Source organism: Corvus brachyrhynchos, unplaced genomic scaffold (assembly GCF_000691975.1).
Source record: "Corvus brachyrhynchos isolate BGI_N302 unplaced genomic scaffold, ASM69197v1 scaffold416, whole genome shotgun sequence".
In the NCBI taxonomy this organism is placed as follows: domain Eukaryota; kingdom Metazoa; phylum Chordata; class Aves; order Passeriformes; family Corvidae; genus Corvus; species Corvus brachyrhynchos.
In genome coordinates, this window is record NW_008238439.1 from 1,244,211 (window position 1) to 1,265,008 (window position 20,798).

Genomic DNA, 20,798 nt, shown 5'->3' on the forward strand with positions numbered 1-20,798 from the left:
TTTTGCATAGTTCATCACCTTCTATTCTTACCAGGCACATTGTTCCTTGTGAATGCCTTATGTCTAAGGGTGTATGAGTCATTAGACTTTGACACCCCAGATTCTCAAGAGGATATGAAGCTTGATAAAAATATTCACATCTCTCTTTTGTTTGTAAAAGATATAGCTAATTGCCCCATTAAAAAAAAAAAAATCCACTCAAATAGCACCCCAGGAAACATAAATTCAAGTGCACTTGAAAATAAACATTTTGGAAAGTTGTAAGAAATTCTATGATTTCTCCATTTCTGAAAACAACTCAGCATGTCTGCAGATCCTGAAGATCAGAGGATGGACTTACATGTCTAGCCAAGTCACCTACAGTACTCTTGATTTATTAACTGCTCCCTTGAAATTCCTGAAATAAGGTGACATATCATATTGAGCTTTAATGCTGATAATGAAAACAAGGCTGCCATTTTGTATTTGGACTGATCAAGAAGGGGCCTGCATTATATATACAGCTGCTTATACCCGCTATAAAGGATAATTTTGCTGTATTAACTCCATAAATTTGATAGAGCCAGCAAGGCTTCCACTGCATAATAGCTTAATTTTTCATTCTAATAATAACTGGCTGCCAGTTGAAATGAATGGGAGCAAAAACAAACATTTCTGTTCCATGACATGATCCATGACAGATGAACAGTTTAGGAGGCCCTAGGGCAGGGTATTCCAAGCCTCTCCTCCCTTCACCCAACAGCGGTAAAAGCATTAACACCAAGAAAAAAGGCTGAACTGTAAAGGAACTCCTCGGAAAATGACCCAGCTATCCTCTACTTAATCCACAATTGGCAACATGCCTGATTTAAGACTATGCTAAGCATCCAGGATTTTCTAAAGTGCTTGCAGACGGTGTGTACAGTATAACATATGTCGGTAAACTACAGAGTATGAAACATCCCTCTCTCAATCACACACAAAGGTTTAGTGGAGCTTTTTGCTTTGTATTCTACTTTATTTATGTTGAGAAAAACCCCTTCCCTTAGACTATACAGAGAAGATTAATAACTTGATTATTACTGTTTATTATTAGTATCAAATTTCATGAAATGCAACATGAAAACACGTATTCCCTTTTAAAGAAATAGAAAAGCCCATATGCTTGAAGCTTGACAAATTTCAGTAAAAAAGGGGCTGCATAGTTTAGTGCCAACAAGTTACTCAGGCTTTATGTGAGTATTGATTTATCTGCTAAATGAAAATGAATAGCCACCATCTACTGCATTGTTTTGCTGCCTCTGCAAGTTACAGCAGCTTTTTAAAGAAACCCTAAGTAGTTTTAAAAGGTGAGTTGACAATGCTACCTTTTAGTGTGAAAAATCCACTTTGAGGGCCAGATATTTGTATCAGTTCTTAACAAATGCCATCAGGGGCAGAATTGGGGCTTGTCCCCAGGTAGGATATATTTTTAGAGTATGATATTGGTTTGTTGAAGCAAAAACATGACTAACCTTTCTGAGAAAAGTGCAAAAGCAAAAATTAATGCATAAACCAAGAAAGTTTTGTCTGAGTTAGGATCAGATTCATCAGAGTGGTGGATTCCCCTCACTAAATGTTTAGCATTTGAGGCCTGTCAATGGGTCATTCCTTTGTATATTGCTGGGCTGGAAAATTCCCTAATGACTTCAAGTGGCCATTATAAGCCACTAATTATCATAGTGTCTGAGAGGCTATCTAATTTGATAGAAATGAAAATAACACACCATCAACCCCTGGGAGCTCAGGAAAAGATGGTAAGACAACTAGAAAACATCCTATGAAAGACAGACTCGAGATCAAAAATGGCACACGATGAATGAAAACAGAATGATGAACAGCAGCATGGCCTTCTGAAGCTGTCATTTGCCAAACATAACTTGTTGCAACATAGACCAGAAAGTGCAATCCCTGGCTGCCCAAAACTAATCTCCAGTTGTTACTTATCATCTAGGAGCATCTGGGTTCTGCCAAGGGATCTCGATTCACCATGTGCCAGCCCTCTGTATCAGGTTTCCTGCTTGCATACAAACCCAAAAGGAAGAAGAAAAGCTAACTACAGCCTGAATATGAGACAGTCGGCATGGATGAGCCCAACATGGCACATGTAGGTATGTCTTAAACCTGCAAACCCTCTCCTCCTACTTAGATTCTTAGATTCTGCATTGTCACAAGTACTGGGAGGAACAACCCCTTTCCTAAACAGGAAGTAATGGATGGGTATTGCTGAAGAAAGCTAAAGGTCAGTGGATACTCTTAGGATATGATCAACCAATGAAAGCACAGAAGTGAATGGAAACTCACAAAGTGAGAAACAAAAAGAAAGATGGTCAGAAATCCGAGATTCCTGGTACTCTGGAAAACTAGGGCATGCTTCAGTCCTCTCTGAAGGATCTTCATGTAGTTGAAAGCAAAAAGGTTATTATCTCCACAGAATGTTGGGAAAGCATGGAGATAGTTAATGTGAGAAAAGTGTGGGCCCTGGATTTCTGTGGCGAGAATGCAAAATGTCTTCTTGATGGGAAATGCAAAACAAAGACTATTTTACATGAAGGCTTTCTCTTTCCATGGGTACAAGCACTCAGTGGTTGAGTGGTTTACCACTAAAAGTAGGGTCGCATTAGAGCACACCTTAAAGGAGCTGAGTAAGGCAACAGAAGCAAAACATGGCTTTGTAAAAAATCCCCATCTTGCACACCTTGTAAGCTGTCCATTGTAAAATATATCATTAGAAGAAGCTTACCCCAGCTTAAAGTTAAAAGGCCCACAACAACTGCTAAGTCAATTTTAGCAGTCAGTCTGTTCATCCCAAGGTGTAGGACTCTGCGTGAAAGTAGAATGTCTTTCTAGTAAAGGCTGATGTGAGATGTTTATGCCAACAAACAGCTACAGCAAGAACTGCTACAGAGACATGGACATACATGGCATGATTTGTACTGTTGAAGTCAGGTTTTAATTTAACAATTCCTAATATCCACAGTGAAATTCCCTGGATGTGAGGAAAATACATGGTGGAGAACAAGGAGGAAATGCCACCTTTCTTCTGCTACTGGACTTGTGAGTACAATATGCCAGGTCTTCTTTTTTTTCTGTCACTAGAATCTGAGACTGCTGCTGACCATGTCAAATTTGGATTAATACAGAACCCCCAAAACAAAATCCTACTCAAAAGGTGATTTAACGTTCAAAGAAAAGGGATGCATTCAAACATCTCTCTCTCTCAAAATTTTTCTTTGATTCCTCTAAAATGGACGACCATGTTTGTTTCTACATGAGGAGTCAAGTAAAAACTACTGGCTTCTTCACAAAATCAGTCATTGGGTTGTTTTGTTGGGGTTTTTGTCCTGTTTTGGGTATTTTTTTTATCCCCCTCTACCTGCACAATTTACGTGAAGGGTTTAGTCTGTCATCTGTTCAAAAAAATCCAACTAGGATACTAATATCACACTTTCCCACTGGATATGTCATGCAAGACCGGAGCAATGTATTAGTGGAGAAATTCCCCTAACCTTGGAACGGTCATCAAATCACTGTCTTGCAAAACGCAAGTATTTTCTTATTTTAATTTTATGCATATGTGCATGAATGCTGAAGTAATATTCACATGCTGCCAGGCAGTTCCATATGCCAGCTTTTTTCTTTCTGCATACATACCAGTGTCAGGTAGCAAATGTTGTGAAGCCAAATTACACACTGCCTACGTTTGCACATGTATGCACATGCGTGTGTGTTTTCCAAGACAGTCAGTCCTCCCATTTTTCATTTATCTGCAGGAGGAAAACAAAAAATACACAGGCGTGCAAATATCTTTGAAAACAATAGTTGTAATAAATAAAGCATAATCACAGGGCTTTTTCCGGATCCCACCAACTTTGGCCATCCTTTATATCACTAGCACACTAATACTAAAATGCTGACCCCTTGATGATATTGGTCATTCCTTCACTGCTTTATCATCCTACTCCTAACCACACAGTAGCAGTAAATGGGGGTTGTTCTCTGGGAACCTCATTACCCCTCCTTTCTCTCTTTCTTGAATTAAAAATGTTTAAATTAGTTCAATATGTCTTGAACCTCTTCAACACACTACTGTCCGTCTGACTCACTTCCAAATTGAAGTGCATATATAAAAAATTGAATCAGTTCAATGATTTTAAATCACTCTTCAATGTGCAAAGTAATTTAAAGTTACTGGAGTGCTTCCAATTTTTATTAGTCCTTGAATTTGGAAATGATCGAGGCCGTTCTGGGCATGTGCAATACACTGTGACTTAAAATTATTATGTCCATACTTATTAAAAAAAAAAACAAACCTCAGATTTTACTTAACAGTAGAAACCACTGAGGAGTACCATGGACCAATTTTAAATAACAAAATAGGGGGATGCATCATGCCAGAAGGCATCAATCTTGAAAAACTCTTTCAATTTTTAAGAAAACTGAGAAATACCATAAAATACTTGAACTGTTCTATATGCAGCATGGACTCCCACTTTAATTGCTACAGCACTTTTGCATTTAATTACTTTCAATGTATCTAATTGCTCTAAATTTAGCAGTTTCCCCAAAATCAATATGACGACAGAATCAAAAAGGGCTGACTTTCTCCTTAAATCTTTTGAATGCTTAGTGAAGTGATTAATCTTTATGCACAAGACTAGTTCTTATTGAACTTAATATGCCTCCTCACCTGTTTGAGTAGGCTCAGTAAATGAATGCTACTCCCTTATCCACGAGTAGATTTACTGGAGTTCTAGAGAAGAAAAAAAGACTGCTTACAGGCAAAAGTATTAATAATGTCAGTGATGTAATACTTGAAAGAACTAACCAGACTACTGCTTCTCAACAGTCCGTTCTAATATAGCCATTTGATGCACTCAGTCTCTGTTTTTTGGAGATTTAACAGTTGAAGTATTCCTTTAAGCCAAAGGTCTTCTTATTCTCCACCACCATAATTACAGAGTGAGGAATAAATAAAAAAAAAAACCACAATGAGTCTTTATGACCCCTTTATACCAAATAAATTTATTTGACTGCCCAGCCTTAAGACTGGGTATTTTTATACATCTGGGGAAACCTTCTGGATTCCTCATCTATGAAGCTTCCCAGAAGCTACATCATGGACAGGTGAAATAAGGGTTCCACCTCCAACCCCTTTTCCATAATGCTCACAAATAACCCCACAAGCCTTCGTATGTTCCTCATAAATATTAGGGAGCATAACACAGACCGCAAGTCTGTGGGGAAGAGGACTGGTTCTGTGGGGAAGGGGAGTTCAATTCCAAATAGGCCAGTTTGCTACAAAACTGAAGTGCAGAGAGATGAACCAGTTTAAGATCAATTACCTGAAACCAGGTGCTGAGCAAATGGGAAAAATTATGCGTCTGGAATGCACTCTCTTCTTGCACATCTCACCTGACTCTCAGTGTCCCCAAGGCAGCTGCTGCACTGTACATAAAAAACTAACAAGCCACTGGATTTGGTGTCTTGGTCTCCTGTGTTGCCCCATTCCCCCACTTCCATTACAGAGTGAAGAGAAACTACTCCTCAGTCTCTCTGTTTCTCTCACTGTAATGACACACTTTGAAAAAAACAATTAAGGAGCAGGACTTCAGCCTTGCAAAGGCGTCTCTTGGCTGTGCCTGAGTGCATGTTGAAATCTGCTTCCCAGTAGCTGCAGGCATGCAGCTATGGGAGGGAAAAAAAGGCCACACCATGACCTTATTTCTCATTGGGCTCTTGGGATCCTTCTCTCCCAACTAAACATCTGCCTAAGAGCTGGCCAGAAGGTAGCTCAGAAGCTGCTTTTAAGAGTAAACAACTCACTGTCAAAGCTCTTAGCATCAGCACGCTGTGGAGGAAACAGAGGATTTACTGTGTCATATGAGTTTAATATTTGATACATCCATCCACATATACCTGACTATATCCTGCCCTTGTAATGGGGATGGACTCAATGATCTAATAGATCTTTTCCATTTCTAGCTTCTATTATCCTATTATTAAAAGTAATGAGCCTCTAATCTAACAACTGAAATAATCAATAAGAAACTGAGTTTGTTTTTCAAAATTACTTTAGTTTTAAAAATACAGCATGTCCATTCCCTGCTTCCTGCTTTTGACCGTGATAATAAAACTTTCCGAATGGCTAATGTAGTTTAGCTAAACAAATTAGCCAACTGCCCCATTTAGGGGGAAGAGAAAGTTTCCATTAGCCATTCAGATGTTCTTTGCCTGGTCAGTTAACAATTTTTGCAAACCAGACACCAGAAGATATATGATTTTAAACTCACTATAAGGCTGGGGTACAACGCTCTGCTATAAACCCACAAACAGTGCAAACTATTTGTTTGTGAGAAAAAATTCGCTTTGAAAATTTGATGGAAAATAAGCTTGTCAGTGTCTTGGTCCAGACACTGGAATGATTTTCAAAGTACGTAAGCTCAAATGTTAGTTCTACCTTATACTTTTTGTTTCATTTTGGAAAAATCATTTCAGCTGTCTCCCAGGAAGCAAGGCTAAAAAACCTCCCTTCATGCTACTCACTTTATTGCACTAAGGTAGATTGTAAGCTCTTTCAAGAAGCTCTAGCCAAAATTGCTACATGTCTTTACAGTGCCAAGCCCAGCAGTTTCATGACATTAGTAGGGATTGTTAGGGATATTACAGTATTAAAAGAAATAGAATTTGATATAGTAGTATGATATATTGCAGATTCTTAATAATATAATTAAACTAATTACCAAGTGCCACTGAAAGTACACCAGCCCGGACAATCATTTCAGATTAGATGCTCCAATTCTATATTAGCAAGGTGTTTGGTGTGAAAAGAACAGATCTGTTCTGTTCTTTTCACACCAAAGGGGATTACTGCAGTCAGTGCCGAAGGCTTTACATCTATAGAATATGCATTTTTCAGGGGTTACTTGAGCCAGATTTTGTCTGATTCCTTGGACAAAATATCCCTACCACGTATGTAGTTTTAAGACTGAAGAACCATCATTATTTTGGACATTTGTTTCCTATAGGGCGCTGGTATGTGGCTGGGAAGTACCTAAAGCTCAACTGCTGGTTCATTTTCCTTCAGAAGGAATCTGGTTTTCCCCCACATCACCAAAATCACCATGAACTGAATCAATGTGACATAAGTGAAGATAATCAGATCATTTGCTTCTGTTCTAGGCCAAACCTCCAATTCAAAGACAGCTTCTGATGGGTAAGTACATGGAGATCAATCTGATCCTGTGACAGCTCTTTGTGCCCTTGTTATCATGCTCCCAATAATTCTCTCAGCTTCAAAGACTGAGAACAGCTTCCTTGACAAGCCACTTTGAGCGATAGTCACTGAAAAGTCTTCTAATGAGGAAGGCAAAAAGGAAGATGTAAGTAGAAAGACCTTCTAGAGCAAGACACTCTAGATGTTTCAGTGACTATCTCCAGGTCATTGGCTCCCCCCTGAATTACCAATATTAACAAAGGGCCTTCTCTAAGCAATGGATGATGGTCACAGTAGCAGTATTGACTTTCCCAAAACTTTCCGTCCAGCTGATTTGACTGCATTTTACTGTTATTTCATCATGGTAGTAGAATGTCACAATTTCAGACAATTGGAAATTATTCCTTCTTTTTTATTTAATAATCTTCCCAGTAATATCTCACTGTTCTCATTAAAGTCTTCTGTACACACATATCTTTGTTTTGATGTTGTAAGAGCAGAGAATTCCTCTGCTTATGACATTTTGCTTGATGCTGAGATTTGTATTTCCTCTCCACCAGATGTAACTACAACACAATGGCTGCAAGAAGAACATATATGAGTATGACATATAGGCAATTCAAACTAAAGTAATATTACTGGGAAGAGCCATTAGGAAACCAGCCAAACCAGCAGGCCCTCTGGCATGACAGTCAATGTCCCAGAAGGTCTTGGAGCCTGGATGAAGCCTTCACTAACCATGACCACCTAGGTAACAGAAGACAGACAACACAAACAAATTACATTAATCTTGTTGGAATTTTTTGTTAAGTGTTTGAGGAAATTATTAATCCATGCCCCCATTTACAGATAGTGAAATTGAAAGTCTTTTATTGATACATATAAAACTTTCCAGTTTTCTATGACATTTCACTGTTTAAGAAAAGTGTAATAACTTACAGAACTTTTTTTCTCATCTACCTAGATTATTCTGGAAAATAAGTCTATACTGATTTCTAAACCACTGCAAACAAAATGCCTTGCTGAAAAAAATTAGGGAAAGGGAGATAACTTCACACTGCTGTTTTTTTAGTCAGACACTATTTAGCTGCTCAACTTTGCTCCTTCCATAAATGTACAACTCATAGCTTTATTGGAGAAAAACCTTAAATGGAGCAGAGACCACTGAAACAATGAAGAAAGATGCAGCTGTTTGTTTCTTGACTTACTGGTTTGCAAACCCAATAAGAAATGTAAAAATGTTGACAGCTGCAGAACTTCCAGGAATACTCTCAATTAAGACACAGAGTACCAAGAAGGGTTAATACTGTTTGAAAGTAAAAGCTCTCATTCTAATAACAAGACCTCTCTCTGTGCACTGCTGGGTCAGCATGGTAATTAAGAAAATTGCCTTTAGTGCAGTTGTTTGGTAATGCTATTATCATCTTTTTTCATCTTTTAACAAGAGTAAACTACTTGAAGATGTCCCCATTTACTCTTCTTGCTTCTAGTAACCCATGAACCCATCAAGTCCGTACTATGCTAGCATTTAATGGCCTAAATGAGTTACTTTATCATCTGGTTCACCCTGAAGTCTTTTACATATTTTTCTTGACCTTTAACCTTCTGACTATTATTTTGACAGCTATCATTAATGCTGTGTCCTGGGCAACCACACATTGACTAAGATGGATGGCAAAATGACTAAGGAGTTGAAAGTAACACACACCTACTTTCATCTTCCTCTTGATTAAATCAAAACCATACAAAGCCAAGTCATAAGATGGGTCCCATGGAAGCAGTAGAGAATATGGGCCACAGGTTTAGTAAGTAAAGCTGAACAGAGAGAACAAGAGAGGCAGAAAAGTGGCCTTATTGTAAAACAAATAAGCTAGATAAATTGTACTCCTAGAACTCTATAAATCTGTCAAGTTATGACTATTCATCTATGAATTTAGATGAATCAATAGGTGGTTAGAATGCAAATACTTTATACTAGTCAGTTAAAACAGAATTGGCAGTAAATTTAACTCAAAAACCCCCTCAGTCCACAACACAAAAAAACCCATGCTTACACGGAAAGGACACAGTTAATTGGACAGAAAGTTTGATACAACTTACTACTTTTCTAATAAGCTACCCCACTTCAAAGGCGAGCATGGCCCCTTCTGATCACTTGCATGGAACACCACGGACTGTGGCCCTGCACAATTGTAAGGTCACTACAAATCATGTACCTTGAACAATTAAACTATTCCCCTCGGAAAAGCTAGATGATTTCATTTAAGAAAATGGAATCTAGATAAAAGGGGCAAAAGGAATTCCAAACAGTTCCATGTCCTTAAAATGAGATTAAAAAAATGGAAGGAGATGTTAGTGTCAGATAAGATCGTATGCAAAGAGTCATTCTAACTGCATTTCAGACAGTTGGTGTAATCAGGCAGCAGGTTAATGGAAAGGAAGCCACCATACTGCCAAGGAACAGGAAAAAAAGGGTGATTTAAGAGTCTGCTGAAGTATTATCCAGAGACTAGTTTCAAAAAACCCAAGCTAAACTATCAGGAAAAAGCAAGGAACAACTTGAGAAGGAAAGGCAACCAGAACAATGTCACAAAGAAAATTCTAAGCCTCTTTGTCTTGTTAAATGAATGACCCATACTGATCGAAAACTGAAATACTGCAGCTCAACTGATGGACCTGACACTTGACCCCTCTTACTAATTAGGGATGGAATCTGGAAACTACAGCACTTATTTGCTTTCACCAGCATTCTTTAGGGCCATAACAATTTCTGTGATTGCTTTATGAGCAGAATTTTTACTGTGCAGGGACCAGATGAAAATAAAGCTAGAAAAATGACTACAGGCAGCTCTTGGGTGGAGGAAAGCTAAACTTCAGATGACCTTGGTCTCACTCTGGTTTGCACATGCCTGGTGTTTTCAAAACAGATGTTCTTCAAAAGCATGTTCCCTGGGAAGAGTTTCAGATCTGATCCTCAAAAGTTGTGCATTCCCCACAAGGCCCTAAACAGGCCCAAAAAAGGGGAATGTGTAGGATCAGCCCCTGAGTATTGGAGACAAACTCAGTGTTGAACCAATTTTGTGATTCTGGGTTCAAGACTACCAAGCTGCCATATCTGGATCTCTCTACCCTCAATAAAACTCTCCTTTTATAGAATTAGAAAATGGCCCACTACACATCTATGTTTTATGTCTGGTGGTTTTAATTGCAAATATTTCCAATTAAAACAATGCTTCTGGGGTGTGAGCGCAATTCAAGGCACCAAATCAGCTTTCACACTACAATAAAGCAATAATAATAAAACATTTCCAGAACAAATACTAACCCATGCACTCAGCCTCACACTGGCAAAAGCCTTTTAGAAGACCATAATGATGCATTAATTACTCCTGAATGATGATATTACTAATATACAATGGCTTACTAGCTGAGAAACTCACATTAACAAAGCACATGTGCTCCATGCTTCCTTCACACATCACACAGCATGGTCAAACTCACAGACATTTGCTTATTTCTCTCTTCATCTCAGGTAAGCCAGCAGGTTAAAAGATAATCAAAACAAGAAGCCTCATACTGCACATTTTTACTCATGCAAATACAAACTTTCTTAAATGTAACTTCATGTGCAATACAACAAAACTGCTTGTGAGCTTGGTAACTTGCAGGAGTAGTTTTAAAGAAGAATTGATTTCAGGAAGATGACTGAAAATTAAGACCATCCTCCAGCTCTAGAATCCCACCTAGGCCTGAAAAACTTGCCTTTAAAACAAGTTTTGCTCTATCAAACCCGGGTGAGATCACAGTGACTCTACTTCAGGGCCTCAAATCGCAGACGATGCACTGCACCATCCAGGTGTCAAACAGGTGTGCATGGGACCGTTTTATTGCAGGGTTCAATGATCAGAAAAATCTACAAGGGAAATGGGGACGTGTTGCCCCAGGAATTATATATAGCTTTTTTCATGACAGAAGTGTGATGTATGGACTAGATTCAAAGAAAGGAAAAAAAATTATTTTACATTTAACAATAGCCCTGCGTTCAAAAATAAATCAGTCCAGCTACAAAGTCTAGTCAATTTTTTACTGGTGACAAACACCCTTTTCCTAAAGCACATTTACAAAAGCCAAACACAGCCAAAAGATACAGTGGTGTGTTTTTGTATATTGCTGTGGATTAAATTAGGCAATTCCTAATTACTTACAATATATTCAAGTTACATTGCACAATAACAAAAAATAATAGGTTGTTCCCTTTTTCCCCCCTCAGTTCTTTCCTGGATATTTCTTTCCTTTGTTTATCTCTGTCTAATAAGAATGCAGGTTTATATAAAAAAGTGAGAATCTTAAGAAGTCCAGGAGATATAGGCATCCATTTCAACTAGAAACTCTGATAATTCTGCTAATACCATTCGTGATATTGAATAACTGTAAAAGCTTTATTACAGCCTGCATATCATCGCAAAAGAGTGAAGACCTGATGCAGTCAGGTTTCAGGAGAAGTTGCTGTGTGCATTAATCAATGTGCTGCTCTATCCTTATCTATGATTCTTCATTAAAACCACTGTCTTATCTGATAAGCAGCTGTTGTTTGCTAAAAGATAATGGTTTTTACAGCCACCACATCTTTATGTGCCTATGCTGTCCAAATTAAGTGGTACTTTTACTTCATTGCATAGAATTTTCTTTCTATTTTTGCAGTGTCTTGGTAAAAATGAAACACCAAGTCCATGCTTGAATCAGCAACCCAACTCCCTATTTACCAGAAGTGGAAAACCGGGCAGGAAAATGGGATATTCCAAGGTTTTTTAAATGTGTGGTGCCCAAATGGTAATGTAGTAGTAAGACAAGAGTAGTAATGCCAACACTTGATGATGAGCAGTATTTTTAATAAAAATGCAGCACCAACTGTAGGAATGGGCTAATCCATACCATTAAATGAAAAATTCCTAGGAAGTGTAAACAGACCACAGCTTTGAGCTGATGCTTCCCAGGTTAATAAAGCAATAATAAAGTCACATGCTATGACTTGGTGGGTCTCTATCTTTTTCACTTTAATTTTTAGGGTGCATTATTGGGTGATGAGTATACTGAGTGCTGATCACACTGATGTGATTTACACTCAAACTTTATTACAACTCTTTCTTTCATGTCTCCATCTCCTTTGGATGGAGCTTTCCTGGGCCAACCTCAAAAACGCTCACTGCTTTCCCCAGGACCCCAGGAATTGCTCTACAGTTGATATTTTGACCACAGATCAGAGCTGAAGAATTTCAGAAATAAACAACTATGAGAAAACTACGTATTTATAACTTACTTCTTCAATGTGTTTCAGTTGCACAACCCAAACATGAGAAGAAACATTCCTGAAAACAATGTCTTTCTTCCCACCTATTAAAGAGAAGCATTTTAAATACCAATGTTTGTACTCACTCAGATTTCATTGGTGCTAAAATGAATGAATTTTTCAGTAGCCATATAGGAGTATTTAACTTAAAGTGCACTCAAACACACACCTAAGCAGGTATGTGAATTAACTCACCTTATGTCGTAAGGGTGTCTCCATAGTAATTTGCTTATGAATAAGTGAGAGCAGATGAGAGGTTCAGCTCAATGTCAATCAAGTCAAAACTGTCACTAGTTCATGCACTTCCCTGAGCATTGTACACCTGCAGCCTGTCTGTGGGGCTGCACCAGCACTCACTGACCTGAATGCAAAGTACCAAAGTGGCTGTTTTACTGGTTACTCCACATACACCAAACTCTACAAATCTTGGCCAGCTGGAAATACCAAATGGCCTGGCTTGCACTGAATTTGCCCTGTTGGGCATAATGTATTAGATAAAGTAATTGTGGGTATTTTACTTGCAAACAGTGGACCAATATATATCTAGTAAGAGACACTAATAAAATCAGTGTGGATATTTGTGCAGTATCATTGCATATAATATTCAGTTATGGTGGTCTGGGATAAGAGGAAAGAATTTAGTTAAAATTTGCAAAACTTAGATTTTGAATGTGTTCAAAGTGGAAAGATACTAAAGTATGACTTTTTTTAAAAATCTAGAATAACAGATTCCTGTTATTGTAATATATGTAATTCCTATTGCAGAAACACCTGCACTTCCCAACCATATAATAACTCAAACAAAAAGCCTGCTATAATCAACCAATAAAAAATAGCAATTCACTTAATTTATTAATCTAATTAATGCATTCTCTGTATTTATTAAACTAATTGTATTGGTTTCTCAAGGGAAATTACATTCCCTACATTTTTCCTTAATACGTATGCTAGGCAGAATCTTCAATATTTTATTGCCATAATTGAAAAAATATTTTTGGTATATTCCTACTCTATAATAAACTGTCATCATAAACAAGGTGCTGTGATTTTTAAGTCATAAAAAACACAGGAGGTGAACAGAAAGAGGATGTGATAACTCTGACAATAAAGTTTTCACTGCTGCCCCAAAAGTTCAGAGTAATGGCAGCTCTTGACAGACTTTACAAGAAAATTTCCGACTGGATCAGGACATCATGAAATGCTTTATAGAAAAAGAAAGTAAAATGCTTAATGTAGGCAAGACTTTAACAAAACATTTTGGAAATAAAGGAGGCCTCAAACACCAGTGTAATTCAGTAAATAAAATATGCATGTCAATGACACAGTAACAGAACAAATTGAGCACACTCAGTTTGCTCTAATCAGCAAGACACGCACTGTAGTGGACAGAGAGTGAAAAACAGAAAGGAAAATGCGTAACGTTTTTTGGTATGCGATTTCTAAAATTATTTGATTCAACTTTCTGTTAAAAAGCAGCTAAACATACCACTTATAGTCATGGCAGTGCTATGGATACGATTTTATCTGTACTTCCTCTGTAAATATGAAGCAATTCACAGTAAATCAGAGGACATAACATAAGATTTCTGGTGAATGTTCAGCCTTGTGTCAATCTGCAACACAAGAGTGAATTTCACATTCAAAGAACCTATGATTTCAGCTATTCTTTGTTTTAAATGGGCAATGTTTTAACAGCTTTCATGCACGAAGTGCAAGAATTCAAAGTTGGTTGAAAAATAAAAAATGTCAGCATTGGTATAAACTTGCATCAAATTATACCCAGGGAGACATCAGGGAAAGCTGAAGAAGAAAGGTACCTCTTAAAATCTCACACAGAAGGGATACAGAAAACTAAACCATTTGTGGCAGAGAGAAAGTAACACCCCCAGCATTGCAACCAATGGAAATGTGGAAATGTGGGAAGTTTGGCACCTTCAGGGCAGAAAAAGAAATGTCTGTAAGATATCTTTCTGTGTGAAGCTCTAGCAAGTGAAATGTAATCTCTTAATACTCAAACATTCTTTTCTAGATCTCAAAAACAAGGTATGTTCGTTCATCTCTGGCTCTGAGGAATGCTCAAACCCCGAATCTCCCCTTTAGCTGTAGTTTGATTCCTCCAGAAACAATGGCTGATGTCACAGCAAGAGATGAGGATGGATAGAAGAAAAAAAAAGAAAGCAGATGGCTGCTAAGATAAACTAAGATGCAAACAGGATGAAATTAAACAAGGAAAGTAGAAGGTGAAGAAGAGTCCTAACAGGGAAATGTATTACAACAAGGGAATTGCTAGCTAGACAGATGATGATATTCTCCTTGACTGCTTCATCTAAAACTGCACAAAGAACTGTGAAAGCTACCAGAAGGGACAGACAGGATGACCTATTCTACTATTACAGAGTTTCAGAATATCTGTCTGAATTCAGGTGAATCACATCATGAAAGAGTTACACTAATTCCCTTTTCAGAGGAACATAGTGCTCTGTAGGTAATATTCCATGGATTCAATATTAAAGTATTTTAAAACATATTTGTATCAGCTTGTTCCCCAAATACAGCTTCTCTTACACAAAAATGACTAAATAAATAAATAAATATAAAAGTAGCTTAAAAACTTACTGTCTTTCTTTGGACAGCAGTCTCCTGCTAGGCATTCACTTCTAGTGGGACCTCTGACTGAAGCCAACACCTTGTGCACATTCCCTATGTCAGGTGCACAACTCCTGAAAATAAAGTACCAATAGTTGCACATTGTCATTCGTGAATTATAATATTTTTTCTTACATGACTGAAGGCTGCAAATAACATTGCAAACACAAACATCTAAAATGTAAGCAGTTATTACCAATTACCAACACAATAGATAATTTTGAATATCCCCAAGTCCACCAAAGAAGTTGAGCTCATAATGAGGGCATTTCTGTTTTATCAACCTCCACCACAGTGGACTCCCTTCATTGTAGAAATCATTTCACTCCCACAATTCCATCACACAATGCACAACAGTGGCCTGGTTTGTCCAGTGTTGATCAGCATCAGTAGCACCTCCTTCCAGAAAATCCACCTAATCTCTCATTTACCCTGTTGCAAATGCGTGAAGAATCCCATAGGTGTTTTTTTCCCCAGTGCTGAAAGGGTAATGGCAAGAATTGATCAGACTCCAAGGAGTTCTGCAGTGCTCTTTACTCCCAGTGTTAACCACACAAACATGCATGGTTGGAACATCATCCATGGAAGAAATATGAGATAAACTAGGAGAAGCATTAATCTTGAACTGTTCTGAAGGCATCCCTTTCAATTACCCTTCTTTTTCATCTCTTTGCTTGTCATCCACATATTCCTTGGTAACAAAACCTCTTCCAATTGGAAATCCTTCTCTGGTCACAATGTCTCCTTACGAAAAAGGAAAAAGAGAAAAGAGCTTCTGGCTCTGAGTGTTTTTGTACAGGGCGATTGAGGATTCCTTTCCTCTTCTTGACTAATGCTCATATAAGATAGAGACTGGAAAAATACTGCTATGGTCAATAACAAAAAACACCTATCATTTTGCTGATGAATGCTTCCTCCATACGATGCCATCTGGCACTTTTAGGTGTTGGAACAACTAGCTGACTGCACTTGGCTCTCTTACTTTTGGTAGTGTTTTGACAAACCTTAATTTTGCTTTAATTTTGATCATTTTTTTTTTTCTCTGCCTGTCACTTGGGAACTGTTAGTATTTCACATTATTCATCAGCTATTTCTTGGTGGTTCAAGGTGGACACGTACTACTCTTTTCCCTACTTCATCATGCTGTATCAGCACCTTCTTCTTCAACTGTTTGTTACAAATGACCTCCAGTTTCTTTCTGCCAGGAGACTCAAATCATTTCTTCTACCCCTCCCCAGAGTAAATAACAAGAGATCCCTTCCCCCAGCCTTACTTCTCATTCCTCCTCTTTGATCCCGCTGCCCTCAGAGTCCCTCCTGTCAAGCCAGCAGATGTTCTGGACAAAGCAAAAGCATGGAGACCTCCTCAGGATGCTGTTGCTGAGGTGACTGTGAGGGAAAAAAAAGGGTGCACACTCATCCCTGAGGGTGAAACCAGCTTTTCTCACAGCAGCAGGGGATTAACAGTAAAGCAGTTTAGACAGGGCTTTCTACATGGTAGTACATGGAATTAACACAAACAACATGGCTGACCCGTATTTTATATGCTAGATGCATTATCCCTCCCTGATGCTTTTCTTTATGGAGTCTTTGAATTAACAGTGGAGGGGTTTGCAGCCACCGGGAGCTGGCAGAAGGGGGTTTTACCCCTCGTGTGCCGATACAAAGAAGCCCGGAGGCCAACACTGAAAACCCTCTGGAAGGCGGCACTCAGTGCCCAACACACAGTGAAAGCGGGGTAGAGCTCCTCACCCAAAAGGGGCTGTATCCTTCTGTCGCTGTTAAGCAGGCACGCAGGCGAAGGCAAAGAAGAAAAGAGAGGAGGCTCTCTGTATGTGTTCCACGCAGGTTTATTCCGGCAAAATGCCAGGGGTGAAGAGGCAAATTGGCAGGAGGGTCCAGGGATCTTATACTGGGTATAAGATAGGCGGGGAAAGGGATCTCAGACAATGGGATAGAGACAAGCAGGTGGGGTTGACAGCAAGGGAACCAATGGAAACAACACACAGGAGGGACTTAGGGAAGGATCCAATGGGGCATCGAGGAACAAGGAACTTCCTAGAACTCATACATATTAAAGCAGACAAATGAATATACATAACTTCATATATGAAACAGGGAGAAGAAAATATTAACCAATCAGGGGAAAACATGCAAAAGGTAGAACAAGGGTTTGGGCTCTCATCATGACTGTAAGTTACCTGCTAAACTTTGGTTGCTGACCACCACAGCTGAGTTCTGAGTTGTCTGAGTTCTCCTCAGGAGACAAGAGTGGCTGGAGCCACCTGCCCACCACAAACGGGATAAAAAATTGCACTGTCAGAAATTTGGAGTTAAAATAGGCAAGCCATTCTGAAAGATGACTTCATGGCATTGTCTGACATCATTCTTCAGCTTCTGCTGAATGAAAACATTCTTGTGTGAAAAATAATAATTTAAATAACTCCACATGCAAAAGAAGTTCATTAAATTTTCTGGCATTTCATGTGTGTTACAAATGTTCACATACAATGCTGAAGCTCAAATGCTTCTGTAATTGGGATGAGAATACATTGAAGAGACAGGCACATGAAAAGCTAACATTCTGAAAAGTGACCAACTGAAATGGAACTATATCAGTGAGCAATTCTGTTTCCACAGTGTAAGTATAGTGTATGCAAGGAAAGTGAACTGTTCTCTTCACTCCTGGAAAGTGAGTCTCTTGAAGACTGCACAAAACTTCATTCACATTTAAGACCAGAAAACCACCACAAAGAGTATTTCACAACTTTTGGAGTGACCACAGCTTCAGTTGACTCCACTTGGATTTGTATGGACCTCTGAAAAGTCAAACAAACAGTCTTGGTTTAGTGAAAAATATTTGACTCCGCACAAGCAAAAATGCTGGCAAAGATTTATGGTCTTTTCTATAAATACATCTTTTCTGTTTATTTCAACCAAAATTAGTATATTATTTTATATATCTCATAGGTGAGTAAAATGATCAGTACAAGGTAACTGCCTTGTTAAGGTCAGACATGAGTTAAGCATGCCCGAAAATAGGTATCTTTTTCTCCAACTACTGGACCTTTTTTCATTATTTACCATCTCCATGTTCTCTTTCTTACAACTCCATGTTTAAAATGAAAACTGGAAAGGGAGCTGAAAGATATGGAACTCCAAAGGAAAGTAATTTGTTTTAAAAAACAATCCTGAAAAGGCTAGCCAAATGTTCTCATGCTTTATTTAGATGTCAGAATATATTGCATCAATTTTCAATCTCCTAAACCCAGATAAAGAACAACAAAATAATTAAGAAAGTGAAGAATAAGTGGCTGGCAACAAAACTGCTGAACTGACAGCCTGGTAAGTCATCTTAATCAAGTATTATCATGGCAACAGAGTAGACCTCTGATTTTTGACTCATGTCACAAATTGCATTGTGACAGTTCTGTTGAGAACTCCTTTTTCCACTGACAAGCTCTTGTTTTCACATCTGGAAGAAAGGGGTGACCAGAAGTTCAAAATTCAATGGTCTAAAAGTGCATGACTGAAAATACTTAAAGGGCACCAGTGAAGAATGTTGGGATTTTAAAAGCCAGGTTCCTGGAGCCTTGATGATTCCGCAGTTCTCAGCGCCTCCTCTTAACCTTGCCCACTGCACGCTTCTAGTGCTGCTCTTTCAGCTGCTTCACCCCATTGTTTTGGATTTAGATCTAAGGCACAAGCGGATAAAAATATTAAGGCCTTGAAAGACAGTGAGAAAAAGAATCCTCCTGAGATCCCATGATCTTACCTACCAGAATGGTCCATGTGCATTTTGTTGATGTATTACCAACAGGCATAAAAAGCTATGTCCTATACGTCTTACATTTCCTAATCCACTCCCATTCAGCAAAATATTGAGGATTGCAGAGGGAAGAGAGGGAGTTTCCACAAAATTATAAATCATGATTCCTCCCACCTCCAGGCTCTTAATTTACTCATGATAGGTGATGCAAAGCACTTATGAGTGATCCCTCTCTCAGTTTGCTGTAAAGACATCCTACAGTGACTACATTCAGAAGAGCAGGGCAACATTTAAGCAGAAAAAAACCCTTGGACTTAACTCCTGCTTGGAGTTCTACCTTCACTGTAAAGTGAAATACTGCCTAAATACTAAGTTGGATTACAGTACATTTACTCTATTACACCTCAATTTTCTGTAGTTTCATTGACTACTGTTTCAGCACTTGTGTACTGGTATATAATATGTTGTCTGCCTGTAAACAAAGGACAGATTTAGGTAGCTAAATTATTCTTTTGTTTAACCCCTGTTCTTGAAATGGCAAATCGTCGAGGTATCACTGTCCTTGGTAAACACCCAGATTTCAGTGGCACAGAAGAAGAGTCATAAACACACGGTATCCAGCACAACTTAGCAAAAAGAAAGAATCCACATTATTCTTCCCACTGCCTGTGGGCATGCACCCACAGATAGATTCTCTGTGCTCCATCATGAATAAGCTTCCTCCTGTGTAATTTCCAAGGAGGGAAATCTCTCCTGATTACTTGCACACATTAAACAAGGCAACGTGTATTCTGTGGGTTGTACAATACATATGCTTTTTTACCTTTTTATATATAATTCATTCTATGTAGCAGTGGTGACCTGCGCAAAGGGATGTTCTAGGTTGCCTTAAACTTACGCTTTCACTTTCCATGTAACATTTAAACCAACAAAAAGATACTGCTCCTTGAACAAGGTCAGAGAGGTCTTCAGATGGTCTATTTCCTCAGCTTGCCTCTGACTCCACATTGCTTTACAAGTCAGATGCTAGATATATTTTGATTATTTTGTACTTTAATGGATCATGTACAAAGAGGCCACCCTTCACATCATAGTCATTAATTTTTTCTGAAGTCTGATGGGAAAAGCAGGTAGAAGGTTGCGTGTGTGTGTGTGTGTGCGCGCACACCAGTGTATACATGTGCGCTGATTGAAAAGTGATGGATTATTTTCATGTGGTAAGAAACACAATGTTTTCTTTAGCACAGCAGGATATTCTGTTTGCAAAGTCTAACAGTGAAATATTATGCATATCTGGAGCTGGCCCACTGCCAAAAACCTAACAGCAGAAATCAGAAGAGATTTTGAATCTGAATCTTAAAAAACCAGTACAGCCCTACAAAGCAACTAATGAGACATTCAAAACAGAAAAGCACTTGTACTAATTCATGATTGCTGTCATATATTTCATTATTTAACAAAACAGTAAATAATTATTCATCTAAATGTTACCTTGAACTTCAATTTAAAATATAAATATATTTTCAGTGACTTCTTCGTCTGTGCTGATACAGGTTTATTTATCATGACCTAAAGTAAATTAAGTGAAATATTTCCCAAGCTCAGAGAAGCAATCACTTAAGAAGCAGGTACAATTAAAAAAAGAAACAAAAAAACCTGCATAACCTCAAAGCACCAAATGCATGAGAACTCTAGCACACCAAATTAGAATATACTAGCCCAGAAAAACATCAAAATGTTTTCACTCAGCTCTTGGGAGAGAGGATGGGGGTGTGCATAACATTCAACCAAAGGGAACTGGGG

The 20,798-nt window shown here is 38.4% G+C and overlaps 1 long non-coding RNA gene across 2 annotated transcripts in view; it reads right to left on the minus strand.

Moving 5' to 3' along the window:
• LOC108447211 overlaps window positions 1-17,143 on the minus strand; it is a 23,802-nt gene extending 6,659 nt beyond the window's left edge. The window contains exons 1-4 of one of the 2 annotated variants that reach the window (XR_001862639.1): window positions 16,979-17,143; window positions 16,501-16,615; window positions 15,198-15,301; window positions 12,552-12,625 (exon numbers count right to left, since the gene is read on the minus strand). This is a non-coding gene — a long non-coding RNA (uncharacterized LOC108447211). Of the gene's footprint in view, window positions 1-12,551; window positions 12,626-15,197; window positions 15,302-16,500; window positions 16,616-16,978 lie in introns of those variants that run through there. The other variant, XR_001862638.1, reaches the window with a different exon arrangement.
• Window positions 17,144-20,798: the final 3,655 nt, after the last annotated feature.